This window comes from Oncorhynchus clarkii, chromosome 25 (genome assembly GCF_045791955.1).
Source record: "Oncorhynchus clarkii lewisi isolate Uvic-CL-2024 chromosome 25, UVic_Ocla_1.0, whole genome shotgun sequence".
In the NCBI taxonomy this organism is placed as follows: domain Eukaryota; kingdom Metazoa; phylum Chordata; class Actinopteri; order Salmoniformes; family Salmonidae; genus Oncorhynchus; species Oncorhynchus clarkii.
In genome coordinates, this window is record NC_092171.1 from 42,364,420 (window position 1) to 42,376,798 (window position 12,379).

The window sequence follows — 12,379 nt, forward strand, 5'->3', positions numbered from 1 at the left end:
GCTGTTGACACTGTGGTTATGGCTGGCTGGTTCAGAAGGCTGGCTAACGGGTCATCCTGGGTTTGTCTGCTTGGCAGCATCAATGGAGTACAGTGTATGCAGTATAGCCTTCTATAGCTCACCGATTGCTGCAACTGTACATAGCCCATCTGTAAATAGCCCATCCAACCACCTCATCCCCATATTGTTTTAATTTACTTTTCTGCTCTTTTGCACACCAGTATTTCTACTTGCACATCATCATCTGCCCATCTATCACTCCAGTGTTAATCTGCTAAATTGTAATTACTTCGCTACTATGGCCTATCTATTGCCTTACCTCCTTACTCCATTTGCACACACTGTATATAGATTTTTCCATAGTGTTATTGACTGTACGTAAGTTTATCCCATGTGTAACTCTGTGTTGTTGTGTTTTTTGTCGCACTGCTTTGCTTTATCTTGGCCAAGTCGCAGTTGTAAATGAGAACTTTTTCTCAACTGGCCTACCTGGTTAGATAAAGGTGAAAAAATCAAATAAAATAGTATAATATACTATATTCTAGTAGGCTACTCTTCTAGTATAGTAAAATATACTCTAGTGGGGTATAGTAAACTATACTCTAGTAGGCTATAGTAAACTATACTCTAGTAGGCCATAGTAAACTATACTCTGGTAGGGTATAGTAAACTATACTCTAGTAGGATATATAGTAAACTATACTCTAGCAGGATATATAGTAAACTATACTATAGTAGGATATATAGTAAACTATACTCTAGTAGGCTATATAGTAAACTATGCTCTAGTGGGCTATAGTAAACTATACTCTAGTAGGATATAGTAAACTATACTCTAGTGGGATATAGTAAACTATACTCTAGTAGGCTATATAGTAAACTATACTCTAGTGGGATATAGAGTAAACTATACTCTAGTAGGATATATAGTAAACCATACTCTGGTAGGATATAGTAAACTATACTCTAGTGGGATATAGTAAACTATACTCTAGTAGGATATAGTAAACTATACTCTAGTAGGATATAGTAAACTATACTCTAGTAGGATATATATAGTAAACTATACTCTTGTGGGATATAGAGTAAACTATTCTCTAGTAGGCTATAGTAAGCTATACTCTAGTCGGATATATAGTAAACTATACTCTAGTAGGATATAGAGTAAACTATACTCTGGTAGGATATATAGTAAACTATACTCTAGTGGGATATAGAGTAAACTATACTCTAGTAGGATATATAGTAAACTATACTCTAGTGGGATATATATAGTAAACTATACTCTAGTAGGATATAGTAAACTATACTCTAGTAGGATATAGAGTAAACTATACTTTAGTAGGCTATAGTAAACCATACTCTAGTAGGATATATAGTAAACTATACTCTGATGGAATATAGTAAACTATACTCTAGCAGGATATATAGTGAACTATACTCTAGTAGGGTATATAGTAAACTATACTCTAGTAGGATATAGAGTAAACTATACTCTAGTAGGATATATAGTAAACTATACTCTAGTAGGCTATATAGTAAACTATACTCTAGTAGGCTATAGTAAACTATACTCTGGTAGGATATATAGTAAACTATACTCTAGTAGGATATATAGTAAGCTATACTCTAGTAGGATATAGTAAACTATACTCTAGTGGGATATAGTAAACTATACTCTAGTAGGGTATAGTAAACTATACTCTGGTAGGATATATAGTAAACTATACTATAGTAGACATAGTAAACTATACTCTAGTAGGCGATATAGTAAACTATACTCTAGTAGGCTATATAGTAAACTATACTCCACTCCCACTTGTCTCCAATTCCACATACCAACCCTCAGCTTCCCTCAGCCCATCACATCTATCTCTGCTGGTCACCCTCAGCCCATCCCATCTATCTCTGTTGGCCACCCACTTCGGGTTTCTACGTAACACATATCTTTCAACTATGCTGTGATGTTTAACGTACAATTTCAATATATCTAATCGAATAGAATCCACAGATTGAGAGTTGAAGATAAATACTTTTACTAAGAGTATTAGTATATTAGTAATTGACTGACCAGGTCTCTCCAGATCTCCTAACAGTACTATTTCTAGGGTCAATTTTAGATCAATGCTATGCATTTTCTATGCATTTTCAGCCAATCCTGAACCTGAGACCAACCTGAGACCAATCCTACTATAATATAGTTTACAGAGCATAGTTTACTATATCCTACTAGAGTATGGTTTACTGTAGCCTACTAGAGTATATTTTACTATAGCCTACTAGAGTATAGTTTACTATAGCCTACTAGAGTATAGTTTACTATATCCTACAAGAGTATAGTTTACTATAGCCTACTAGAGTATAGTTTACTATATCCTACTAAAGTATAGTTTACTATATCCTACTAGAGTATAGTTTGCAGAGTACAGTTTACTATATCCTACTAGAGTATAGTTTACTATATCCTGCTAGAGTATAGTTTACTATATATCCTACTAGAGTATAGTTTACAGAGTACAGTTTACTATATCCTACTAGAGTATAGTTTACTCTATATCCCACTAGAGTCTAGTTTACTATAGCCTACTGGAGTATAGTTTACTATATCCTACTAGAGTATAGTTTACTCTATATCCCACCAGAGTATAGTTTACTATAGCCTACTAGAGTATCGTTTACTATAGCCTACTAGAGTATAGTTTACTATATATCCTACTAGAGTATAGTTTACTATATACCCTACTAGAGTATAGTTTACTATATATCCTACTAGAGTATAGTTTACTATATTCCACCAGAGTATAGTTTACTATATACCCTACTAGAGTATAGCTTACTATATACCCTACTAGAGTATAGTTTACTATATATCCTACTAGAGTATAGTTTACAGAGTATAGTTTACTATAGCCCACTAGACTATACTTTACTATATACCCTGCTAGAGTATAGTCTACTATAGATCCTACTATAGTATAGTTTACTATATATCCTACTAGAGTATAGTTTACTATATATCCTACTAGAGTATAGTTTACTATATACCCTACTAGAGTATAATGTACTATATATCCTACTAGAGTATAGTTTACAGAGTATAGTTTACTATAGCCCACTCGACTATAGTTCACTATATACCCTACTAGAGTATAGTTTACTATATATCCTACTAGAGTATAGTTTACTATAGCCTACTAGAGTATAGTTTACTATATATCCTACTAGAGTATAGTTTACAGAGTATAGTTTACTATATCCTACTAGACTATAGTTCACTATATACCCTACTAGAGTATAGTTTACTATATATCCTACTAGAGTATAGTATACTATAGCCCACTAGCGTATAGTTTACTATAGCCTACTAGAGTATAGTTTACTATATATCCTACTAGAGTATAGTTTACTATATATCCTACTAGAGTATAGTTTACTATATTCCACCAGGGTACAGTTTACTATATATCCTACTAGAGTATAGTTTACTATATACCCTACTAGAGTATAGTTTACTATATATCCTACTAGAGTATAGTTTACAGAGTATAGTTTACTATATCCTACTAGAGTATAGTTTACAGAGTGCAGTTTACTATATACCCCACTAGAGTATAGTTTACTATATCCTACTAGAGTATAGTTTACTATAGCCTACTAGAGTATAGTTTACTATATATCCTACTAGTGTATAGTTTACTATAGCCTACTAGAGTATAGTGTACTATATACCCTACTAGAGTATAGTTTACTATAGCCTACTAGAGTATAGTTTACAATAGCCTACTAGAGTATAGTTTACTATATCCTACTAGAGTATAGTTTACTATATCCTACTAGAGTATAGTTTACTATATCCTACTAGCGTATAGTTTACAGAATATAGTTTACTATATCCTACTAGAGTATAGTTTACTATATATCCTACTAGAGTATAGTTTACAGAGTACAGTTTACTATATCCTACTAGAGTATAGTTTACTATATCCTACTAGAGTATAGTTTACTATATCCTACTAGAGTATGGTTTACTATATCCTACTAGAGTATCGTTTACTATATCCTACTAGAGTACAGTTTACTATATCCTACTAGAGTATAGTTTACAGAGTATAGTTTACTATATCCTACTGGAGTATAGTTTACTATATCTTGCTGCAGTATATGTGGAAGAGTCTACTGTCGGCTACTACTACTATAGATAATCCCAGTATTGCCGACGGCATATAGAATGTAGTATGAAGGTGGAAATGCTTATATAATGAATTCTAGACGTGATGTAACGACATGCATCAGACCTGTGACATTCCAAATATCATCCCAGTTATTGGGATCACTAACTCAGCTGTCATTCCTACAGTAGCTAATCCTCTTTCTACCATCTCACACACACACACATCATCTCATATTCCTCAGCTGCGCTGTACTTTAGGAGAGTGGCAGCTTGTCTGTACAATTTTTCCATGCAGTGTGGCTGTGACTAAGTGTTTTGACTCACTGTGTTTGTGTGTACGCGCGCGTTAGTGTGTGTGTGTGTGTGTGTGTGTGTGTGTGTGTGTGTGTGTGTGTGTGTGTGTGTGTGTGTGTGTGTGTGTGTGTGTGTGTGTGTGTGTGTGTGTGTGGCGCTGGTGGGAGACCGAGATGACTCATCGTCAGTACTGTGGGAAACGTCTCCACGATGTGTGAGAGAGAGAGAGAAACAGACAAAGAGAGAAACAGACAGAGAGAGAGAGAGAGAGAGGGGACCATCACCTGGGCTTTGGGGTCGGACTTCCTCTCCTCACTCCCTCCTTCTTCCTTCCTTCCATGTGTAACACATTAACACTACAGAAACCCACCCTGGAGCCAGAGAGAGAGAGAGCCAGAGAGCCAGAGAGAGAGAGCCAGAGAACCAGAGAGAGAGAGCCAGAGAGAGATAGAGAGAGCCAGAGAGGGAGAGCGAGAGACAGAGAGAGAGAGAGAGAGCCAGAAAGAGAGAGCCAGAGAGCCAGAGAGAGAGAGCCAGAGAGAGAGAGCCAGAGAGAGAGCCAGAGAGAGAGAGAGAGAGAGCGAGAGAGAGAGAGAGCGAGAGACAGAGCCAGAGAGAGAGAGAGCCAGAGAGAGAGAGAGAGAGAGAGAGAGAGAGAGAGAGAGAGAGAGAGAGAGAGAGAGAGAGAGCCAGAGAGAGAGAGAGAGAGAGCCAGAGAGAGAGAGAGAGAGAGCCAGAGAGAGAGAGAGCGAGAGACAGAGAGAGAGAGAGAGCGAGAGAGAGAGAGAGAGAGCCAGAGAGAGACAGAGAGAGAGAGACAGAGAGAGAGAGACAGAGAGAGAGAGAGAGAGAGAGAGAGCGAGAGAATGATAGAAGACTATTGGCGCTGTGATTCACATTCTGTCTGTCTGAGTGTATCATAAAGACCAGACTACGCCACCTGGTGGAAATTTGGAGCACCAGGACTCTTTACGGTAAAAGGTTTGAGGTCTACTGACCAGTTTGGAACCACAGGACCCATAACACAAGGAGGAAAGATTTCAGCAAAAAGGATGAACGTAAGAATAAAAAGTAAATTGGAAATGTATCAAACATGATGTAGGCCACATGACCATCCCACTAAAGTGGAATAGATCCCACTAAAGGGATTAAGGTGGAATAGATCCCACTAAAGTGGAATAGACCCCACTAAAGTGGAATAGATCCCACTAAAAGGGTTAAGGTGGAATAGATCCCACTAAAGTGGAATAGATCCCACTAAAGGGATTAAGGTGGACTAGATCCCACTAAAGTGGAATAGACCCCACTAAAGTGGAATAGATCCCACTAAAGAGGTTCAGGTGGAATAGATCCCACTACAGGACACCAAATCAGAGTCAGGCAGGTTCAGGACACCAGGCAGGATCCGGGTCAGGACACCAGGCAGGATCCGGGTCAGGACACCAGGCAGGATCCGGGTCAGGACACCAGGCAGGATCAGGGTCAGGACACCAGGCAGGATCCGGGTCAGGACACCAGGCAGGATCAGGGTCAGGACACCAGGCAGGATCCGGGTCAGGACACCAGGCAGGATCCGGGTCAGGACACCAGGCAGGATCCGGGTCAGGACACCAGGCAGGATCCGGGTCAGGACACCAGGCAGGATCAGGGTCAGGACACCAGGCAGGATCCGGGTCAGGACACCAGGCAGGATCCGGGTCAGGACACCAGGCAGGATCCGGGTCAGGACACCAGGCAGGATCCGGGTCAGGACAGGCAGAAAGGTCAGAACTGGGAAGACCAGGTGGAATGTACAACAATAAGACCTTATTATCACTTTGTCTTCGTCACTTCATGACGTGTGTGTGTGTGTGTGTGTGTGTGTGTGTGTGTTTCTGGCTCTGTGGATCGCCATTGGTGGGCCATGTATTTGACATAGTGTTGTATAAGGTCTGGTCCCAGCTGGAGGTTGAATCAGGCTAGTGAATCAGTCCCCCCCCAAATGGCAACCTAAATAGGGCACTACTTCTGAACAGAGAGCCCTATTCCCCATAGACCCTGGTCAAATGTAGTGCACTAAAAATGAATAGGATGCCATTTGGGACACGGATTGTGGCTTATGAACAGAGGAGATGTTTTAATAACAGTGATAATGATAATGATAGCGATAATGATAACGATAGTGATAATGATAGCGATAACTATACCGATAGTGATAACGACAGCGATAACTATAATAATAGCGATAACGATAGCGATAACGGTAGCGATAACGATAATAATAGCGACAACGATAGCGATAACGATAGCGATAACAATAGAAATAGCGATAATTATAGCGATATCGATAGCGATAATAATAGCGATAACGGTCTTCTGGTCAGACTCCGGAGACGGGCACAGCGCGCACCACTCCCTAGCATTCTTCTTGCCAATGTCCAGTCTCTTGACAACAAGGTTGATGAAATCCGAGCAAGGGTAGCATTCCAGAGGGACATCAGAGACTGTAACGTTCTTTGCTTCACGGAAACGTGGCTTACTGGAGAGACGCAATCCGAAGCGGTGGAGCCAACAGGTTTCTCCACGCATCGCGCAGACAGGAAAAAACATCTTTCTGGTAAAAAGAGGGGCGGGGGCGTATGCCTTATGACTAACGTGACATGGTGCGATGAAAGAAACATACAGGAACTCAAATCCTTCTGTTCACCTGATTTAGAATTCCTCACAATCAAATGTAGACCGCATTATCTACCAAGAGAATTCTCTTCGATTATAATCACAGCCGTATATATCCCCCCCCAAGCAGACACATCGATGGCTCTGAACGAACTTTATTTAACTCTCTGCAAACTGGAAACAATTTATCCGGAGGCTGCATTCATTGTAGCTGGGGATTTTAACAAGGCTAATCTGAAAACAAGACTCCCCAAATTTTATCAGCATATCGATTGCGCAACCAGGGGAGGAAAGACCTTGGACCATTGTTACTCTAACTTCCGCGACGCATATAAGGCCCTGCCCCGCCCCCCTTTCGGAAAAGCTGACCACGACTCCATTTTGTTGATCCCTGCCTACAGACAGAAACTAAAACAAGAGGCTCCCACGCTGAGGTCTGTCCAACGCTGGTCCGACCAAGCTGACTCCACACTCCAAGACTGCTTCCATCACGTGGACTGGGAGATGTTTCGTATTGCGTCAGATAACAACATTGACGAATACGCTGATTCGGTGTGCGAGTTCATTAGAACGTGCGTTGAAGATGTCGTTCCCATAGCAACGATTAAAACATTCCCTAACCAGAAACCGTGGATTGATGGCAGCATTCGTGTGAAACTGAAAGCGCGAACCACTGCTTTTAAATCAGGGCAAGGTGTCTGGTAACATGACCGAATACAAACAGTGCAGCTATTCCCTCCGCAAGGCTATCAAACAAGCTAAGCGCCAGTACAGAGACAAAGTAGAATCTCAATTCAACGGCTCAGACACAAGAGGCATGTGGCAGGGTCTACAGTCAATCACGGACTACAGGAAGAAACCCAGCCCAGTCACGGACCAGGATGTCTTGCTCCCAGGCAGACTAAATAACTTTTTTGCCCGCTTTGAGGACAATACAGTGCCACTGACACGGCCTGCAACGAAAACATGCGGTCTCTCCTTCACTGCAGCCGAGGTGAGTAAGACATTTAAACGTGTTAACCCTCGCAAGGCTGCAGGCCCAGATGGCATCCCCAGCCGCGCCCTCAGAGCATGCGCAGACCAGCTGGCCGGTGTGTTTACGGACATATTCAATCAATCCCTATACCAGTCTGCTGTTCCCACATGCTTCAAGAGGGCCACCATTGTTCCTGTTCCCAAGAAAGCTAAGGTAACTGAGCTAAATGACTACCGCCCCGTAGCACTCACATCCGTCATCATGAAGTGCTTTGAGAGACTAGTCAAGGACCATATCACCTCCACCCTACCTGACACCCTAGACCCACTCCAATTTGCTTACCGCCCTAATAGGTCCACAGACGATGCAATCTCAACCACACTGCACACTGCCCTAACCCATCTGGACAAGAGGAATACCTATGTGAGAATGCTGTTCATCGACTACAGCTCGGCATTCAACACCATAGTACCCTCCAAGCTCGTCATCAAGCTCGAGACCCTGGGTCTCGACCCCGCCCTGTGCAACTGGGTACTGGACTTCCTGACGGGCCGCCCCCAGGTGGTGAGGGTAGGCAACAACATCTCCTCCCCGCTGATCCTCAACACTGGGGCCCCACAAGGTTGCGTTCTGAGCCCTCTCCTGTACTCCCTGTTCACCCACGACTGCGTGGCCACGCACGCCTCCAACTCAATCATCAAGTTTGCGGACGACACAACAGTGGTAGGCTTGATTACCAACAACGATGAGACGGCCTACAGGGAGGAGGTGAGGGCCCTCGGAGTGTGGTGTCAGGAAAACAACCTCACACTCAACGTCAACAAAACTAAGGAGATGATTGTGGACTTCAGGAAACAGCAGAGGGAACACCCCCCTATCCACATCGATGGAACAGTAGTGGAGAGGGTAGCAAGTTTTAAGTTCCTCGGCATACACATCACAGACAAACTGAATTGGTCCACTCACACAGACAGCATCGTGAAGAAGGCGCAGCAGCGCCTCTTCAACCTCAGGAGGCTGAAGAAATTCGGCTTGTCACCAAAAGCACTCACAAACTTCTACAGATGCACAATCGAGAGCATCCTGGCGGGCTGTATCACCGCCTGGTATGGCAACTGCACCGCCCTCAACCGTAAGGCTCTCCAGAGGGTAGTGAGGTCTGCACAACGCATCACCGGGGGCAAACTACCTGCCCTCCAGGACACCTACACCACCCGATGTCACAGGAAGGCCATAAAGATCATCAAGGACATCAACCACCCGAGCCACTGCCTGTTCACCCCGCTATCATCCAGAAGGCGAGGTCAGTACAGGTGCATCAAAGCTGGGACCGAGAGACTGAAAAACAGCTTCTATCTCAAGGCCATCAGACTGTTAAACAGCCACCACTAACACTGAGTGGCTGCTGCCAACACACTGACACTGACTCAACTCCAGCCACTTTAATAATGGGAATTGATGGGAAATGATGTAAATATATCACTAGCCACTTTAAACAATGCTACCTTATATAAATGTTACTTACCCTACATTATTCATCTCATACGCATACGTATATACTGTACTCTATATCATCGACGGTATCCTTATGTAATACATGTATCACTAGCCACTTTATACTATACTATGCCACTTTGTTTACATACTCATCTCATTTGTACATACTGTACCCGATACCATCTACTGTATCTTGCCTATGCTGCTCTGTATCATCACTCATTCATATATCCTTATGTACATATTCTTTATCCCCTTACACTGTGTACAAGACAGTAGTTTTGGAATTGTTAGTTAGATTACTTGTTATTACTGCATTGTCGGAACTAGAAGCACAAGCATTTCGCTACACTCGCATTAACATCTGCTAACCATGTGTATGTGACAAATAAAATTTGATTTGATTTGATTTGATTTAATGATAGCAATAATTATAGCGATAATGATAGCAATAACTATAACGATAGCGCTAATGATAACGATAGCAATAATTATAACGATAGCGCTAATGATAACGATAGCAATAATTATAACGATAGCGCTAATGATAGCGATAGCAATAATGATAGCAATCATTATAATGATAATAATGATTTATTAAGTCCCTTTCGGGAATAGTGTGTTGCATCAACAACCAACAGCAGGGTGGGACCCACTCCAGTGATGTGTTCACCAACTATTAGACAGGATTTCCTTTATCCTTCTCGTAGCACAGCCACAACACACACACACATACACACACACACACAGCCACAACACGCGCACACACACACACACATACACACACACACAGCCACAACACACACACACACACACACACACACACACACACACACACACACACACACACATACACACACACACAGCCACAACACACACACACACACACACACATACACACACACACAGCCACAACACACACCCACACACACACACACACACACACACACATACACACACACACACAGCCACAACACACACACACACATACACACACACACAGCCACAACACACACACACACACACACACATACACACACACACAGCCACAACACACACACACACATACACACACACACACACACACAGCCACAACACACACACACACACACACACACACACACAGCCACAACACACACACACACATACACACACACACACAGCCACAACACACACACACACACATACACACACACACACAGCCACAACACACACATACATACACACACACACACACACAGCCACAACACACACACACACACACAGCCACAACACACACACACACATACACACACACACACACACATACACACACACACAGCCACAACACACACACACACACACAGCCACAACACACACACACACACACATACACACACACACACACATACACACACACACAGCCACAACACACACACACACACACACACACATACACACAGCCACAACACACGCACACACACACACACATTCACACAGCCACAACACACGCACGCACGCACGCACACACACACAGCCACAACACACGCACGCACACACACACACACACAGCCACAACACACGCACGCACGCACACACACACACAGCCACAACACACACACACACACACACACACAATACAACAGATTAGAAACTGGATTCAGAAGAGAATATCACTACTGAGGCTATTTTAATGGTCTCTGTCCTGCTGTCCTACTATCCTGCTGTCCTGCTGTCCTACTGTCCTACTGTCCTGCTGTCCTACTGTCCTACTATCCTGCTGTCCTACTGTCCTACTGTCCTGCTGTCCTACTATCCTACTGTCCTGCTGTCCTACTGTCCTGCTGTCCTCCTGCCCTGCTGTCCTACTGTCCTGCAGTTCTTCTGTCCTGCTGTCCTACTGTCCTGCTGTCCTGCTGTCCTGCTGTCCTACTGTCCTGCTGTTCTGCTGTCCTACTGTCCTGCTGTCCTGCTGTCCTACTGTCCTACAGTCCTACAGTCCTGCTGTCCTGTGTACTGGTGCCTATGGGGGGGTCGTGCTTCAGGCTCATCCTCAGCTCACATACTCTCTATCGACCAATCACCAGACAACACACGTACCATCACGCTCCCTATCAACAACTCACCACACACCACACGCACCATCACACTCCCTATCAACCAATCACCACACAGCACACGCACCATCACACTCCCTATCAACCAATCACCACACAGCACACGCACCATCACACTCCCTATCAACCAATCACCACACGCACCAACACTCTCCCTATCAACCAATCACCACACAGCACGCGGACGGACGCACGCACTCGCACCATACATTGGTCATAATGATCTGATGTCATCACGTTGTTTTATCTGTTTATCCACATAGCATACTGCAATGACTTTTAGACTTTCCTTTCCCATGTTTCTGTTTACTCCATGTTCGTTGGTTCTCTTCCTCACTCCCTCTCCATCTCCCTCCCTCCCTCTCTCTCTCCCTCTCTCTCTCTCTCTCTCTCTCTCCCTCTCCATCTCCCTCCCTCTCTCTCTCTCTCTCTCCCTCTCTCTCTCCCTCTCTCTCTCTCTCTCTCCCTCTCCCTCTCACTCCCTCTCTCTCTCCCTCCCTCTCTCTCTCCCTCCATCTCCCTCCATCTCCCTCCCTCTCTCTCTCTCTCTCTCCCTCTCTCTCCCTCCATCTCCCTCCCTCTCTCTCTCTCTCTCTCTCTCTCTCTCTCTCTCTCTCTCTCTCTCTCTCTCTCTCTCTCTCTCTCTCTCTCTCTCTCACTCCCTCTCCATCTCCCTCCCTCTCTCTCTCC

The 12,379-nt window shown here is 43.5% G+C and overlaps 1 protein-coding gene across 3 annotated transcripts in view; it reads left to right on the plus strand.

The window, feature by feature from the left end:
* LOC139383538 (sodium/calcium exchanger 3-like) overlaps window positions 1–12,379 on the plus strand; it is a 158,516-nt gene that overhangs the window by 123,830 nt on the left and 22,307 nt on the right. The window lies entirely within an intron of this gene.